The 17315-nt window shown below is 39.7% G+C and overlaps 1 protein-coding gene across 2 annotated transcripts in view; it reads left to right on the top strand.

Moving 5' to 3' along the window:
• Window positions 1-17315, top strand: part of LOC106082815 (uncharacterized) — a 656305-nt gene that overhangs the window by 266345 nt on the left and 372645 nt on the right. The window lies entirely within an intron of this gene.

Here is a 17315-nt window from a genome sequence, read left to right on the forward strand (position 1 = left end):
AGGAAAATTTTTACTTTTACTCTCTCAACTCAATAGGAGGGAAAAAGACATTTTCCGCTTATAAGCAAACAGTCCAGGAGAGTAAATATCCTGAAAAACGTTAAGTTTAAAAAGCATTTAAAAGCTTTAATTGAAATTAAAATATGTTTATTCATGACAAAAGCATACAAAAACGCAACGTGTGCAACAGCATTGCGAGCGCAAAACCTACCAAGCCAAAGCATTTCCTTCTCTATAGATATCCGGGAGTAATTGTATGCACCACCTTGCCGAATAACCAACACGGTGATGATCATTATTTCATTTTAATTACCAAAGAATTTATGGTACACTGGAAAAAATTTTAGGTTTTAGTTTATTTGGGGATTTCTGGGGAAATGAGGAAAGTTGAATTGGGTTAAGGTGTAGATAATAGAAATAATTCCAAAAAAAAAAGGAAGAGCGTGCTAAGTTCGGCCGGGCTGTATCTTATATACCCTCCACCATGGATCGCATTTGTCGAGTTCTATGCGCGGTTTCCCTTTTTAGGCAAACAAAGAATTTTGAATAAGAACTGTTATGGTAGTGGAGCTATATCAAGCTATAGTTCGATTCGGACCATAAATGAATGCTGAACAGAGTAAAAGTCGTTGTGTAGTATTTCAGTTCATTCGGATAAGAATTGCGCCTTGTAGGGGCTCAAGAAGCTAAATCGGGAGACAGATTTATATGGGAACTATATCAAGATATTGATCGATTCAGATCATATTAGACACGTATGTTGAAGGTCATGAGAGAAGCCGTTGTATAAAAAATCTCAGCCAAATCGGATGAGAATTGCGCCCTCTAGAGGCTCAAGAAGTCAAGATCCCAGATCGGTTTATATGGCAGCTATATCAGGATATAAACCGATTTGCGCCATACTTAGCACAGTTATTGAAAGTCATAATAAAACACTTCATGCAAAATTTCAGTCAATTCGGACGAGAATTACGCCCTCTAGAGGCTCAAGACCACCGTAGCGCAGAGGTTAGCATGTCCGCCTATGACGCTGAACGCCTGGGTTCGAATCCTGGGGAGACCATCAGAAAAAAAAAAACAAATTTCACCGGTGGTTTTCCCCTCCTAATGCTGGCGACATTTGTGAGGTACTATGCCATGTAAAACTTCTCTATAAAAGGTGTCGCACTGCGGCTCGCCGTTCGGACTCGGCTATAAAAAGGAGGCCCCTTATCATTGAGCTTAAACTTGAATCGGACTGCACTCATTGATATGTGAGAAGTTTGCCCCTGTTCTTTAGTGGAATGTTCATGGGCAAAATTTGCATTTGCAGAGGCTCAAGAAGTCAAGACCCAAGATCGGTATATAGGGCAGCTATATCAGCTTAAACACCGATTTGCGCCATACTAAGCACAGTTATTGGAAGTCATTACAGAACACCTCATGCAAAATTTCAGACAAATCAGATAAGAATTGCGCCCTTTAGAGGCTCAAGAAGTCAAGACCCAAGATCGGATTATATGGCAGCTATATCAAAACATGGACCGATTTGGCCCATTTACAATCCCAACCGACCTACACTAATAAAATTTTCAAGCGGCTGGCTTTACTCCTTCGAAAGTTAGCGACAAACAGACGGAAGGAGGGACGGTCATGGCTAGATCGTCTTAAAATGACATGACGATCAAGAATATGTATACTTTATGGGGTCTCAGACGCATATTTCGAGGTGTTACAAACATAATGGCGAAATTAGTATACCCACATCCTATGGGGGCTGAACCGATTATCTTGAAATTTTCACAGATTGTGTAGGTTGGTCTGGAAGGAGACATAGGCTATATAATTTTTTAATGTCGGAAGGGGGGCGGACCCTCCCCCTTATCCCGAAAGTACCACCCACAAATAAAAGTGTACCGATCACGGCAATATGGGATGCAAATAAAAGGTATTCAGAAGTAGAATACGAATTTCATATTAAAAATTGGGTCCAAATAACTGGGGGGCCGCCCCAACTCCAAAACCCCCTAAAATAGTTTCATTGGACGAGCATGACAATATGGGACTCAAATGAAAGGTATTCGGGAGTAGATTGCAGTATGGTCAGGAAGTAGGAATAGGCTTCATAATTTATTGATATCGGAAGTGGGCGGACCCTCCCCCATTACCCAAAAACACCACCCAAAATCAAAAGTGGACCGATCGGGACAATATGGGCGTCAAATGAAAGTTATTGGAAAACAGAATACGAATATGGTATTCAAATTTGGGTCTAAGTACCCATCGGGCCACCTCAACCCCGAAATTCCTCCAAACAAACATATTGGACGTTCATGTCAATATGGGCCTCAAATGATAGGTATTCGGGAGTAGATTATGAATCTGGCATACAAAATCGGTTCGAAGTAAAGGGGGTTACCCTACCTCCCAAAAATGCCTTAAATGGGCAAATGACCCATCACGACTATTTGGGACGATATGGGTTTTTTGTTTGTTTCGTAGAATCAAACACGGCTAAATCGATTTTCACATTTCGGTGGTGGGTATAAAAAATCCAGAATTTGAATGCTTGGGGTTTCCATTTCAAATTTTTGTGTGTGTATTTATGTTTGTGAAAAGGAAAAATGTGACAAAGATTGAGCACGCGAGAAAGTGGTGGCAGACAGGCCATAATGAATGTATCCATCAGGGAATGAATGAATGACTGACTGACGGAATGGCTGCCTGACTGTGTACAGGCAACAGGGGAAGCAATGTCATATTCAATTTGCGTGGGTTCCTCAATTTTTCGCGTGCCCTTCTGTAATTGTGTGTGTGTGCGTGTGTGTGTGTGTGTTTGTATTTGCTGATTATATGAATATTTCTGTGGTGAATGGGTTGGGCTTGTGGGTTCATTTTAAAATTAATTTTTATGAGTGAAATATTTGCACTCCCCTAACGTGTAAGCAAACATTCTCATGTTGCATTCGTATGCATTTATTCATAACTGACTGGCTGACTGACTGAGTGACTTACTCGGCGTTGAATGTGTTGCATGTTGCAACATACTACATATTAACAATGTGCATATGCCTTTGTATGTATGCAGCAGTTTGGTGTCGTCCTGGTGCAATTAAAAAATAAACACCATGTTACATGCTAGAGCAGATGCATTTAATTATAGCACCTCGGCTTATAAATATCTTATGAAGCGGCTGCTTTTCCCGATGATGTGCTGCGTCAGTTGGCAACTTAATTCTCGCTGCATTGGCAACATTAATGAAACCACAGCAGTAGCAGCAGCCGCACCAACCATCACCAGCAACCAAGCACTGGCATCATTATCTGTTTTAATGAACGTATGATTATTATGGGTCTTATGGCAATGATACTCATATTGCTAAAGTAGATCTGAAATTTAATGGAATCAACAGGGGTAAGCTGGCACAATGGTTAAGTATTTTGTTTTTTTTTTTGAAAAACCTTCTATTGAATGCCAATTAACGCGGCTATATGTGTATCTCATTCAAACCTCATAATTTTATTAACTCAATAAATTTATTATGCAGATCGGTTTATAAATAGCTACTAGCGAAACCGGTATGAAGTTTCGCTCCAGGAAATTACACCTCAAATCCGAAATGAGAATATGCCCCAAATAGGTCTATGGATAACAACAACATAACCTTTGGGTTCCATTTTCGTTTTTTTGTGGCATTTTCTCGTGCAGCTATTGGAATTAATATAGGTTTAGCTGAACTAAATATGAACTTTTCTGGCGGGTAAATTAAAAAGAGGGCACATTTCAAAAACCAACATTTTGGGAACTATACTCTCAAATTTAAATAAGAGGTATATCACAAAACAAGTAAAAAGGCGTTAAGTTCGGCCGGGTCGAACTTTGGATATCCACCACCTTGGATATATACGTATCAAAATTAGGTGAAAATTGCTTACCTTAAGTCCCATAGCAGTTATATCGAAATATGTTCCGATTTGGACCAAATACCAATAAGTACAAGTCATTGTTCAATTGACTATAACAAAATATTGGTCTTGGCTATATCTAAAAATTTACCGATCTGAACCATATATTTACAATATGGATGTCGAAAAGCCTAACATAAGTCACTGTGTCAAATTTCAGTTAAGCCGGATTATAAATGCGCCTTTTTTGGGGCCAAGACTTTAAATCGAGATATCGGTCTATATGGCAGCTATATGCAAATCTTGTTCGATCTAGACCAAATTGCAGAAATATATAGAGGGGCTTATCTTTACTCCCTGTCCCAAATTCCGGCAACATCGGACAATAAGTGCGCCTTTTATGGGCGCCAACCCTTAAGTCGGAAGATCGGATTATATGGCAGCTATATCCAAATCTGGACCGATCTGAGTGAAATTGAGAAAGGATGTCGAAGGGCCTAACACAACTCACTGTCCAAATTTCAGCGACATCGGGCGCCTCTTATGGGCGCACAACACTAAACCGAGAGATCGGTCTATATAGCAGCTATGTCCAAATCTGGACCAATTTGAGTGAAATTGAAGTAGGATGTCAAAGGGCCTAACGCAACTCACTGTCACAAATTTCGGCGACATCGGACAATGAATGCGCCCTTTATGGGCCCAAAACCTTAAATCGAGAGATCGGTCTATATGGAAGCAATATACAAATCTGGACCGATCTGTGCCATATTGCAGAAGTATGTCAAGGGGCTTAACATAACTCACTGTCCCAAATTTCAGTAAAATCGGATAATAAATGTGGCTTTCATGGTCCAAAGACCCTGAATCGGCGGATCGGTCTATATGGCAGCTACATCCAAAACTGGACCGATCTGGGCCAAATTGACGGAGGATGTCGATGGGCATAACACATCTCACTGTCCCCTATTACTCAAAAATCGGATAATAAATGTGGCTTTTATGGGCCTAAGACCCTAAATCGGAGGAACGGTATATATGGCAGCTATGTCCAAATCTGAGCCAATCGGGGCCTAATTGACGAAAGATGTCGAAGGGCCTAACACAACTCACCGTCCCAAATTTCAGCCTAAGACCCCAAATCGGAGGATCGGTCTATATGGCAGCTATAACCAAAACCGGACCGATCTGGGCCAAACTGACGACTGATGTCGAAAGGCCTAAAACAACTCACTGTCCCAATCTATATATATATAAACCGATCTGCGGTCTTGACTTTTTGAGCTTCTACAGGGAGCAATTCCTATCCGTTCGGGATGAAATTTTGCCCGACGTGTTTCGCTATGACTTCCAACAACTGTGTGAAGTATGATTCAAATCAGTCCATAATCTGATATAGCTGTCATATAAACCGATCTTAAATCTTGACTTCTTGAGCCACTAAAGGGCGCAATTCTTATCCAATTTGAATGAAATTTTGCACGACATGTTAGGTTATGACTAACATATAGCTGACATAGCTGCCATATAAACCGATCTGGGGTATTGACTTCTTGAGCCTCTAGAGGACGCAATTATTATCCGATTTGGCTGAAATTTCGCATGAGGTGTTTTGTTATGACTTTGAACAACTGTGCCAAGTATGGTTCAAATGGGTCAATAACCTGATATAGATGCCATATGAACCGATCTTGGGTCTTGATTTATTGTGCCGCTATAGGGCGCAATTCCTATCCGATTTAGCTGAAATTTCGCATGAGGTGTTTTGTTATGACTTTCAACAACTGTGCTAAGAAAAGTTCAAATCGGTCCATAACCTGATATAGCTGCCATATAAACCGATCTTGGGTCTTGACTTCTTGGGCCTCTAGAGGTCGCAATTATTACCCAATTTGACTGAAATTTTGCATGAGGTGTTTTTTTATGACTTTGAACAACTGTGCCAAGTATGGTTCAAATCGGTCCATAACCTGATATAGCTGCCATATAAACCGATCTGGGGTCTTGAGTTCTTCGAACCACTAGAGGGCGCAATTATTATCCGATTTGGCTGAAATTTTGCATGAGGTGTTTTGTTATGATTTTCAACAACTGTGCATTTTATTCTTACTTTCAATAACTGTGCCAAATAAGGTTCAAATCTGTTCATTACCTGATATAGCTGCCATATAAACCGATCTGGGATCTTGACTTCTTGAGGTTCTAGAGGTCGCAATTATTATCCGATTTGCCTGAAATTTTGTATGACGGATCCTCTCATGACCATCAACTTACGAGTTTATTATGGTCTGAATCGGTCTATAGCCTGATACAGCTACCATAAAAATCGATCGCTCTATTTTATTTCTTGAGCCCCCAAAGGGCCTAATTCTTATTCGAATTGGCTGACATTTTGCACAGGTCTACAACACATAATTTAGTTGTGGTCCCAACCGGACCATATCTTCATATCGCTCTAATAGCAGAGCAAATATTTTCTTTTATCCTTTTTTTGCCTAAGAATAGATGCCGGGAAAAGAACTCGACAAATGCGATCCATGGTAGAGGGTATATAAGATTCGGCCCGGCCAAACTTAGCACGCTTTTACATGTAACATATTCTGTTGAATCTGAATACTATATTGACTTAAAATTTTGGTTATTGGATGTTGTGCCAACATTCTTAGTAAAATATCGCTCTTTCATCAAATTTTTGTTCAAGCATGAAATTCAATAGCCTGCTTATACCTATGGGCTTGACTGTGAAGTATGAGTAAAGAGAATAAAAATTAATTATACGCACCGGAGGATTATATTAAAATTACTCATACCACACGCTGGTCTTGGATGCCTTATTCAAATTACAGTTAATATGAGTTTTAAACACATTTCCACAGTACTCTTGGGAATTTGTGGCATGTGGCAGATGAAAAAAATATTTATATCATATTTCAGTATATTTAAGATTTTTTTTTTCATCCCAATTCTAATCACATTATTTTATATCTTCTCATTTTAGGTAAGTGTTGGGGGGGTAGATGTGAGTGTCATATGCCAAAGGCTATATGAGCATGTAAGTGGAGATATTGTTGAATATTAAGTTTCGTGTGAGACGAGTAGTTAAAGGAGATGACAACTGAATGAGAACATTCTGGAGGCAATAAAGTGTATTCAAATATTATTTGCTTTTTGCTAATTTAATTACTTGCATTTTATATTTATTTTTTGTTGCAAAACCATTTCATAAATTAAAGAAAAAATGTGCAACTATGAAAAGTTATAAAGAAATAATTATTGTATTATTTCTGCCATTGTTTTAAAGCCGAGTGCAAGAGAAAAGAAAAAATCAAAGCAAAATAAAACATAAAAGTAACAAACTAACACAATAAGCTCCAAAAAGTTCCATTAAATCCAAATTGGCTTTAAAATCAGCAAAACAAATGTGGCCCCACAGTCCCTATGATTTGTATGGCGCCCAAGTGGGAGTTATTGTGTTTTTGAAGGGAAAATTAACCAAAAATCTTGCCGTCTTTAATGCGAATATTTTCCAACCATATTTTGTTGTTGCTGTTGTTTTCGTTTTTCGTTTTTCATCCTCTATTGTTTTTTCCCCTAGCCATTCATTAGTGGCGCTCACTTTGTTTTGCCGTTGGTTGTTTGTGCCATGAGTTACCATAATAATTGAACAATAAATGCAATAATAAATAAATGTTAAATGTAGCGAATTATATGCGTCAATTTCACGCTCTAATTGTGTCATTTTTAATTATGATTTGCCAACGTTACCACGCCATATGGCAGCAAAAATCATTAAAAATCACAATCTTTATTCCCATTCAGATTTGCTACAATAGGTGATGTCTATTGAAAAATTAATTTTGATGAGTGTTGGCAGCCTCACAGGCGTTAATAAAGGGTGATTTTTTTGAGGTTAGGATTTTCATGCATTAGTATTTGACAGATCACGTGGGATTTCAGACATGGTGTCAAAGAGAAAGATGCTCAGTATGCTTTGACATTTCATCATGAATAGACTTACTAACGAGCAACGCTTGCAAATCATTGAATTTTATTACCAAAATCAGTGTTCGGTTCGAAATGTGTTCAAATTTTGACAAATTTTGTTCAGCGATGAGGCTCATTTCTGGTTGAATGGCTACGTAAATAAGCAAAATTGCCGCATTTGGAGTGAAGAGCAACCAGAAGCCGTTCAAGAACTGCCCATGCATCCCGAAAAATGCACTGTTTGGTGTGGTTTGTACGCTGGTGGAATCATTGGACCGTATTTTTTCAAAGATGCTGTTGGACGCAACGTTACGGAGAATGAACACATTTCGAACCGAACACTGATTTTGGTAATAAAATTCAATGATTTGCAAGCGTTGCTCGTTAGTAAGTCTGTTCATGATGAAATGTCAAAGCATACTGAGCATCTTTCTCTTTGACACCATGTCTGAAATCCCACGTGATCTGTCAAATACTAATGCATGAAAATCCTAACCTCAAAAAAATCACCCTTTAATTGAACACAAAATATGAAGTTGGACAATAATGGGGAAAAAAAGTTCAAAAGGTTTCAAAAAAATTGAGGGTTGAGTTTGGCTAGGCAAAGCCAACAAGTAAGGTAGACGAAAGGTCCTTAAAATAGCCTTCGACTGGGCTAGGTCTAGAGCTCTGAATGTTAATCTAGATAAGACTAAAATCAGCCTATTTATAAGGAAGACGAAGGTTGGCCGATTGGTGGCGCCGCGTTTGTTCTGCAAAACGAATTCAATGTACGAAAAGGTGAAATATTTGCGAATGATATTGGACGACGAAGTAACTGCACTGGAAGTACCATATTCAGCAGTATACCGAGAGGTCCTGAAGATATTGGGTCCTAAAGATATTGGGTCCTGAAGATATTGGGTTATGACGGCAGAGGTCACCGTGGCGCAGATGTTAGCTTGTCCGCCTATGACGCTGAACGCCTAGGTTCGAATCCTGGCGAGACCATCAGAAAAAATTTCAGTGGTGGTTTTCTCCTCCTAATGCTGGCAACATTTGTGAGGTACTATGCCATGTAAAACTTCTCTCCAAAGAGGTGTCGCACTGCGGCACACCGTTCGGACTCGGCTATCAAAAGGAGGCCCCTTATCATTGAGCTTTAACATCCGGCTGCACTCATTGATATGTGAGAAGTTAGCCCCTGTTCCTTAGTGGAATGTTCATGGGCAAAATTTGCATTTTTGTTATGACGGCGGGTCAATGCCTCGAAATGCAGACTGCCTCCGAAAGAACCTCACTGCTTCTACAGGAGCATGATAAGACCAACACTTACTTAAGCCTATGTACAGGTTGGCTGACACCAAGTGTTACCATTCAATCAACCACATTGTCTTGTGTGCAAATATTTTTATACCCACCACCGTAAGATAAGGGGTATATTCATTTAGGCATTCCGTTTGCAACACATCGAAATATCAATTTCCTACCCTACAAAGTATATATATTTCGGATCGTCGTAATATTCCATAGTTGGATATAGCTGCTATATAGACCGATCTACCGATAAAGGGTCTAATGTCTATAAAAACCTTATTTTTCATCCGATTTTGCTGAAATTTAAAACAGTGAGCAGTTTAAGGCTTCCCGACAACTGACCTAAATATGGTACAGATGGGACTATATTTGGATATAGCTGCCATATAGACCGATCTCCAGATAAAGGGTCTGAAGACCATAAAAGCTTTATTTATTACCCGATTTCGCTGAAATTTGCAACAGTGAGTTATTTTAAAACTCCCGATATCTGATCTAAATATGGATTAGATTGGTCCAAATTTAGATATAGCTGCCATATGGACCGATCTACCCATAAAGGGTCTATTGTCCATAAAAACTTTACTTTTTAACCGATTTTACTGAAATTTGAAACAGAGAGTAGTTTAAGGCTTCCCGACAACAAACCCAAATATGGATTAGATCGGACTATATTTAGATATAGCTGCTATATAGACCGATGTCCAGATAAAAGGTCTGAAGCCCATAAAAGCTTTATTTTTCATTCGATTTCCCTGAAATTTCCAACAGTGAGTTATTTTAAGCCTCTTAACATCAAACTTAAATATGGTACATATCGGACTATATTTAGATATCAGCTAAAAAGTCTGAAGCCCACGACAGCTTTATTTTTTAACCGATTTCGCTGAAATTTTAAATAGTGCGCAGTTTTAAGCCTCTCAACATCCGACCCAAATATGGTACATATCGGACTATATTTAGATATAGCTGCCATATAGACCGATCTCCAGATGAAGGGTCTGAAGCCCACGACAGCTTTATTTTTTAACTGATTTCGCTGAAATTTGAAATAGTGTGCAGTTTTAAGCCTCTCAACATCCGACCCAAATATGATACAGATCGGACTATATTTGGATATAGCAGCCATATAGACCGATCTCCAGATAAAGGGTCTGAAGCCCTTAACATTTTTATTATACCCACCACCGAAGGATGGGGGTATATTCATTTTGTCATTCCGTTTGCAACACATCGAAATATCCATTTCCGACCCTATAAAGTATATATATTCTTGATCAGCGTAAAAATCTAAGACGATCTAGCCATGTCCGTCCGTCTGTCCGTCTGTCTGTTGAAATCACGCTACAGTCTTTAAAAATAGAGATATTGAGCTGAAATTTTGCACAGATTCTTTTTTGTCCATAAGCAGGTTAAGCTTGAAGATGGACTATATCGGACTATATCTTGATATAGCCCCCATATAGACCGATCCGCCGATTTAGGGTCTTAGGCCCATAAAAGCCACATTTATTATCCGATTTTGTTGAAATTTGGGACAGTGAGTTGTGTTAGGCCCTTCGACATCCTTTGTCAATTTGGCTCAGATCGGTCCAGATTTGGATATAGCTGCCATATAGACCGATCCTCCGATTTAGGGTCTAAGGCCCATAAAAGCCACATTTATGGTCCGATTTCGCTTAAATTTGGGACAGTGAGTTGTCTTAGGCCCTTTGACATGTTTCTTTAATTTGGTCCAGATCGGTTCAGATTTGGATTTAGCTGCCATATAGACCGATCCTCCGGTTTAGGGTCTTAGGCCCAAAAAAGCCACATTTATTATCCGATTTTTATGAAGTTCGGGGCAGTGAATTGTGTAAGGCCCATCGACATCCTTCGTTAATTTGGCTCAGATCGGTCCAGATTTGGATATAGCTGTCATATAGATCGATCCTCCGATTTATGGTGTAAGGCCCATAATAGCCACATTCATTATTCGATTTTGCTGAAATTTGGGACAGTGAGATGTGTTAGGCCCTTTGACATATTTCTTCAATTTGGTCCAGATCGGCTCAAATTTGGATATAGCTGCCATATAGACCGATTTCTTGATTAATGGTTTTGGGCCCATAAAATGCTCATTTATTGCCCGATGTCCCCGAAATTTGGAACGGTGAGTTAAGTTAAGCCCCTTGACATACTTCTGCAATATCGCACAGATCGGTCCAGATTTGGATATAGCTGCCATATAGACCGATATCTAGGTTTTAGGTTTTGGGGCCATAAAAGACGCATTTATTGTCCGATGTCGCTGAAATTTGAGACAGTGAGTTTGGTTAGGCTCGTCGACGTCCTCCTTCAATTTTGCCCAGATCGGTCCAGATTTGAATATAGCTGCCATATAGACCGATCTCTGGATTTAAGGTTTAGGGCCCATAAAAGAGGCATTTATTGTCCGATTTCGCCGAAATTTGGGACAATGCTTAGTGTTAGGCTCTTCAGCATGTTTATGCAACTTGGCCCAAATCGGTCCAGATTTTGATATAGCTGCCATGTAGACCGATATCTCGATTTAAAGTCTTGGCCCCATAAAAGGCGCATTTATAATCCGATTTCACTGAAATTTGACACAGTGACTTATGTTCGGCTTTTCGACATCCGTGTCGTATATAGTTCAGATCGGTATAAGGTATATGAGTATAAGGTATGAAATTTTCACCGAATTTTGATGAAAGGTGGTTTACATATATACCCGAGGTGGTGGGTATCCAAAGTTCGGCCCGGCCGAACTTAACGCCTTTTTACTTGTTTTTTAACTGATTTCGCTGAAATTTGAAACAATGTACTCTTGCAGCAGCGCTGGGATCAAACTGCCTGACCGATTTGTATTGCAGGAATGTACGAACCTCCCACGCTATATAATTTTCGTCAACGATGTTACCTATTACCTTCTCCATTAATTCAGCCCTTGTGGTTATTACAATGTCCTGATCGTCGTTATCTACCTGGCTGCCTGGAAAATGTGTCCCCATCAATAATTCCACCGTCTTTGAGTTGTTCTCGGATTCCGTCTTCTCTCCTCTGAGGGCTTGGCTTGCTAGCATTCTTGGTCTTCTAATTCTTTGCAGAATTTCGGCCAGAAACTCCTCTCGCTCTCCTCGTCTGCTTCTTAAACCTGCCCAGGCCCTCATGATATTCGTCTCAACCCTCTGGATTGCTCTCCTTCTTTGCCGTGTTAAAGAGCCTCTTGCTCTCCTTCTTGAGTACCTTTAGTTCCGGTGATTGGTTCGTCTTATGCAGCTGTACCCGTTCGTGGACTCCAGTTGCTTTGCGTCTGATATAGGTTCTCCAGGGGACCCAGGCCATACTTATCTTGAAACTATGCCAGATCGCCTTCATGGAATTTCAATACAGTTTCCTTCCTCCTCTTTTGTGCTCAACCTGAAAACCTATCCTGTAAAATGCAAATTCAAATCCAAATTTTGGCCATGAACATTCCACTAAGGAACAGGGCAAACTGTTCACATATCACTGAGTGCAGTCCGTTTCAAGTTTCAGCTCAATGATAAGGGGCCGAGTCCGAACGGCGTAACGCAGAGCGACACCTCTTTGGAGAGAAGTTTTACATGGCATAGTACCTCACAAATGTTGCCAGCATTAGGAGGGGAAACTCAACGCTGAAATTGTTTTCTGATGGTTTCGCCAGGATTCGAACCCATGCCTTCAGCGTCATAGGTGGACATGCTAACCCCTGCTCTACGGTGGCCTAAACCTATCCTGTAGTGATCCGAAAAGGAACACTGGGTTTAGACCTTCCAGTCTGAGACCTCAACCCAGGTTCGTTACAAGTGTTCCCTAATTCAGTTGTAAAGGGTGATTTTTTAGCTATTATCTTTTTGGCAACACTGGTTTAAACGCGCTCACTTTTGCTATTTTTCACATTTTTAGTTCAATGGGTACGTAAGAAAGCAGAATTGTCGATTATGGAGGGAAGATCAGCCAGAAGCACTGCAAGAGCTACCAATGCATTCAGAAAAACTCACAGTTTGGTGCGGTTTCTGGGCTGGTGGCATCACTGGACCGTACTTCTTCTAAGGAGATATGAATCGTAACGAAACTGTGAATGGTGAGCCCTAACGTGAGAAGATATCCAACTTTTTTTTGCCCATAATGCAAGAGCTTGACTATCACGAAATGTGGTTTCAACAAGACGGTGCCACATGCCACACAGCACGCGTAACAATGGACTTTTTGAGAGGCGAGTTCGGTGATCGTTTTATATGACATTCGGGACCAGTCAATTGGCCGCCTAGGTCGTGCGATTTAACGCTTTGGACTATTTTTTGTGGGACTATGTGAAAGCTCATGTTTACACAGCCAAACCCGCTTCAATTGACGCATTTGAAGACAACATTGAAGCATTTATTCGTGAGACACCGGCCAAAATGTTGGAAAGAGTATGCCAATATTAGACTAAGCGGATGAACCATCTGAGGCGCATTTGCATGAAATAATCTACAAACATTAAATTATATGGATCGTACCATCGATTCGAATAATGATTTCATGAATTTTTCTGAATTCGATGTATTTTTTGAAAAGCTTTCCTATAGTTCTTCAAAAGTCAGCCTTTAGAACGTTGTGGTGTTTCCCCTCTTGCAGATAACCAAGTTCGTGGATAAAATGTAACTAAAAAATGACTTACCACTTTCGTTAGTATTCGTGCTACTCCAAAGGTCGCTGTGCGTTGACTTTGCCTCTAAGTATGAAGTCGTGCCCCTTGGCCTCGCTCCATTCGACCAAGGCCCGGACCATATGTGACGGAGGTTATCTTCTTCGTACAGTAGGCACAAAGATGACTATGAGCAATAGTGGTTTGCCAGGGCTAATGCCATTCAATCTTCATAGCTGTAACGAGATATTAGGGTTAGCTTCAGATCCCTATTTGCTTTGATACAGCTTCTAATCTTACCTTCGGTCGGGCAAGAGATGAGTTTAAGATTACGTTATCTGAGTCTTCGAAATTTGTAACCAAGTTGATAAACTTGGTTCCTGAGCAAGGGCCATGTCAATACCATCTCTTCCCAAAATTCTGGGCAGCTTGTCGGAAGTTGTCTCAGAGTGCTGCAGATTTATCTGCAATAGCTACAGGCAGCTCATGTTTCTCAACTCTCTGGGCTTCGTCGCCATGATCGGGCGACAGCACCAATCTCACGTAGTTTAAGTCGAATTTAAGCCAAGTGTCAAGGAATCTGGACCAATCTTGACCCGGAGATCCTTAACATTTCCATTCTCCTTAGCAAATCTCTTTACGATCACCCAATCCACCCATAGAAAATGTTTATTCAACAGGTGAAAGAAAGAGTTCATCCTTCACTACAGCAGGGTCCTTCAACCTATTTGGCCAACGAGGTACATCGACAATGAGTATCAAAATTTCAAGACGCTGTGGTGATTTCCACAGAAGGAATATGGAAGGAAGGACGGACATGGCTAGATCGACTTAAACGTCATGATGAACAAGACTATATGTATGTGGTTCATAGGGTCACAACTACATATTTTGAGGTGTTACAAATGGAATGACTAGATAAGTATACTCCCATCCTATGCTGGAGGGTATAACCAAAAATATATTATTAAAAATTTTAAACTAAAATTGCAATAAGTTTTCCTCTTTAATAAAGCCCTAAATTGTTTCATTGTATAATTTATGGAATCGTTATTTTCGCCATGATTAACAATTATGGTGGCAGCAGCAGTAGGTTAATCTATAATTGCATGCAATTCATTTATTTACTATGTAAGCCTGCAATGTGAACAAAATCAACAAAAGGAAAACAATCGCAATTATTATGATGTGGTTGGCAATTTAAAGCAATCAATAAAACGAAAAACACAACATTCACTAAATCCGCAAAAATCTGATAAAGGTGTTTCACAGGGATTTTTCACAGCCGGCAGGTGTTCAAAGTTCTGCATACTGAACAATGAGAGAAGAAACTAAAGGAAATTATTTAAATATATTTTTGTTAGTAGACAAATGTCGAGGAGAAGGTCACTCTAGCTTGTAGGTTAGAATGTCCGCCTATGACATTGAACGCCTGGGTTTGAATCCAGGCGAGAAAATAATAGAAAACTTTTCGCGGATGGTTATTCCTTTCTGTCGAGATTTTGTGAGGTATTATGTCACTTAAAAACTTCTCCCCAAAGAGGTGTTCCACTGCGACACGCCATATGGACTCATCTATAAGAAGCAGGTCCCCTATCATTGAACTTAAGAGAAGTTTTGTTCCTTAAAGGAGAAGTTTTGTTCCTTATTGGAATGTTCATGAGCAAAGTTGCATTATGTATCTCAGTAAGCGAAGGTGTCAAATTTCAGTAAAATCGGATTATAAATGCGACTTTTATGGCAGCTATATCGAAATCTGGACCGATCTGAGCCAAATTGAAGAAATATGTCGAGGGGCCTAACACAACTCACTGTCCCAAATTTCGGCGAAATCTGACAATAAATGCGTCTTTTATGGGCCCAAAGCCTTAAATCGAGAGAATGATCTATATGGCAGCTATATCTAAATCTAGACCGATCTGGACCAAATTGAAGAGGAATGTTGAAAGACACAACACAACTCACTGTTCCAAATTTCAGCAAAATCGGATAGTAAATATGGCTTCCATGGGCTTAAGACCCTAAGTCGGCGGATCGGTCTATATGGCAGCTATATCCAAATTTTGACCGATCTAGACCAAATTGAATGAGAATGGCGATGGGCCTAACACAACTCATTGTTCCAAATTTCAGTAAAATCGGATAATGTAGCTTTTATGGGCCTAAGACCCTGAATCGGCCGATCGGTCTATATGGGGGCTATATCAAGATATTGTCTGATGTAGCCCATCTTCTAACTTAACCTGCTTATGGCCAAAAAAAGAGAATCTGTGCAAAGTTTCAGGTCAATATCGCTATTTTTAAAGACTGTAGCTTGATTTCAACAGACAGACGGGCAGACAGACGGACATGTCCAGATCGTCTTAGATTTTTACGCTGATCAAGAATATATATTCTTTCTTCTTTTGCAGTTAGGTTCGAGTTGCACAGTGGGCTGTGAGTGCAGTCTTCTATTCTAAGAGCTTATCCTTTGCCTTTTGATTCGATTTGTGAGTCTTCAGTTTAGTTTTTCCCAATAGATGCCATTGGTCATATATTGGACTTGTGCCCATCGCAGCTTATCTTGTATACCACGTTCGATTTTTGTCTCTTTCCTTATCCTGGTTTTAGTCTTGCTAAATAGGTTGTTGACGGTATTGTGCTGCTTTTTAGTGCCAGTTTGTATGAGTCCTTCTTGTAAATGTTCTTGGTTCCTTCGTACCCTTGTCCTTTTTGTTCTTCACGTATTTTATTAGATCCGTTACCGTTTTTCTTGGGAAATCATTTTGCTCTAATATGTTGTTTCTCTTTTCATTTTCGATGTGGAAGGATTTGTCGCTTATTTTGAACACCCTATCGACAATATTTGTGGCAGTTTAGATTTTTATCCTCCAAGGTGGATGCTTTGAATAGAAGTTAATGAGTCTTTCCGATGCTGTTTCTTTTTGATACCAATCGAGCTTCAATCTGTTGCCTTTCCTATGGACTACTGTGTCAAGGTAGGAAAGCATGCCACTAGTTTCACATTCCATTGTAAATTGGATCTGTTTATTGAATGAATTCAATATTCGCAGTGTGTACTTCTACTTCATTCTTGTCGATTATGCAAAAAATATGTCATCTACATTTTTGGTCACAAATCGCGATTTGCTCGTGAGTTTATCAATACAATTGTCTAGTAGTTCCTCCATGATTATATCTGCCACAATAGGCGATAATGGAGACCCCATTGGCATGCGCTTTTTCGGTTCATAAAACCTGTCGTCATACATAAAGCATCTGGAATCCTTTGTATATAAGTTTACCATCTCTATAAGTATTGGAATTGGAATTATTCTTGAATAATTGTCCATTTCTCCTTTATTGTCGATATTGCCAGATTGACAGAAACACTGGGGAACAAGGATACAACATCGAACGAGACTAGTAATTCAGTGTCTTTAATCTCTTGGTCGTTGATTCTCATTTTGAATTTTATTCCATCCTCTATGTTGTATATTGAGTCCTTCATTGTTTAACA

Source organism: Stomoxys calcitrans, chromosome 2 (genome assembly GCF_963082655.1).
Source record: "Stomoxys calcitrans chromosome 2, idStoCalc2.1, whole genome shotgun sequence".
Classification (NCBI taxonomy): domain Eukaryota; kingdom Metazoa; phylum Arthropoda; class Insecta; order Diptera; family Muscidae; genus Stomoxys; species Stomoxys calcitrans.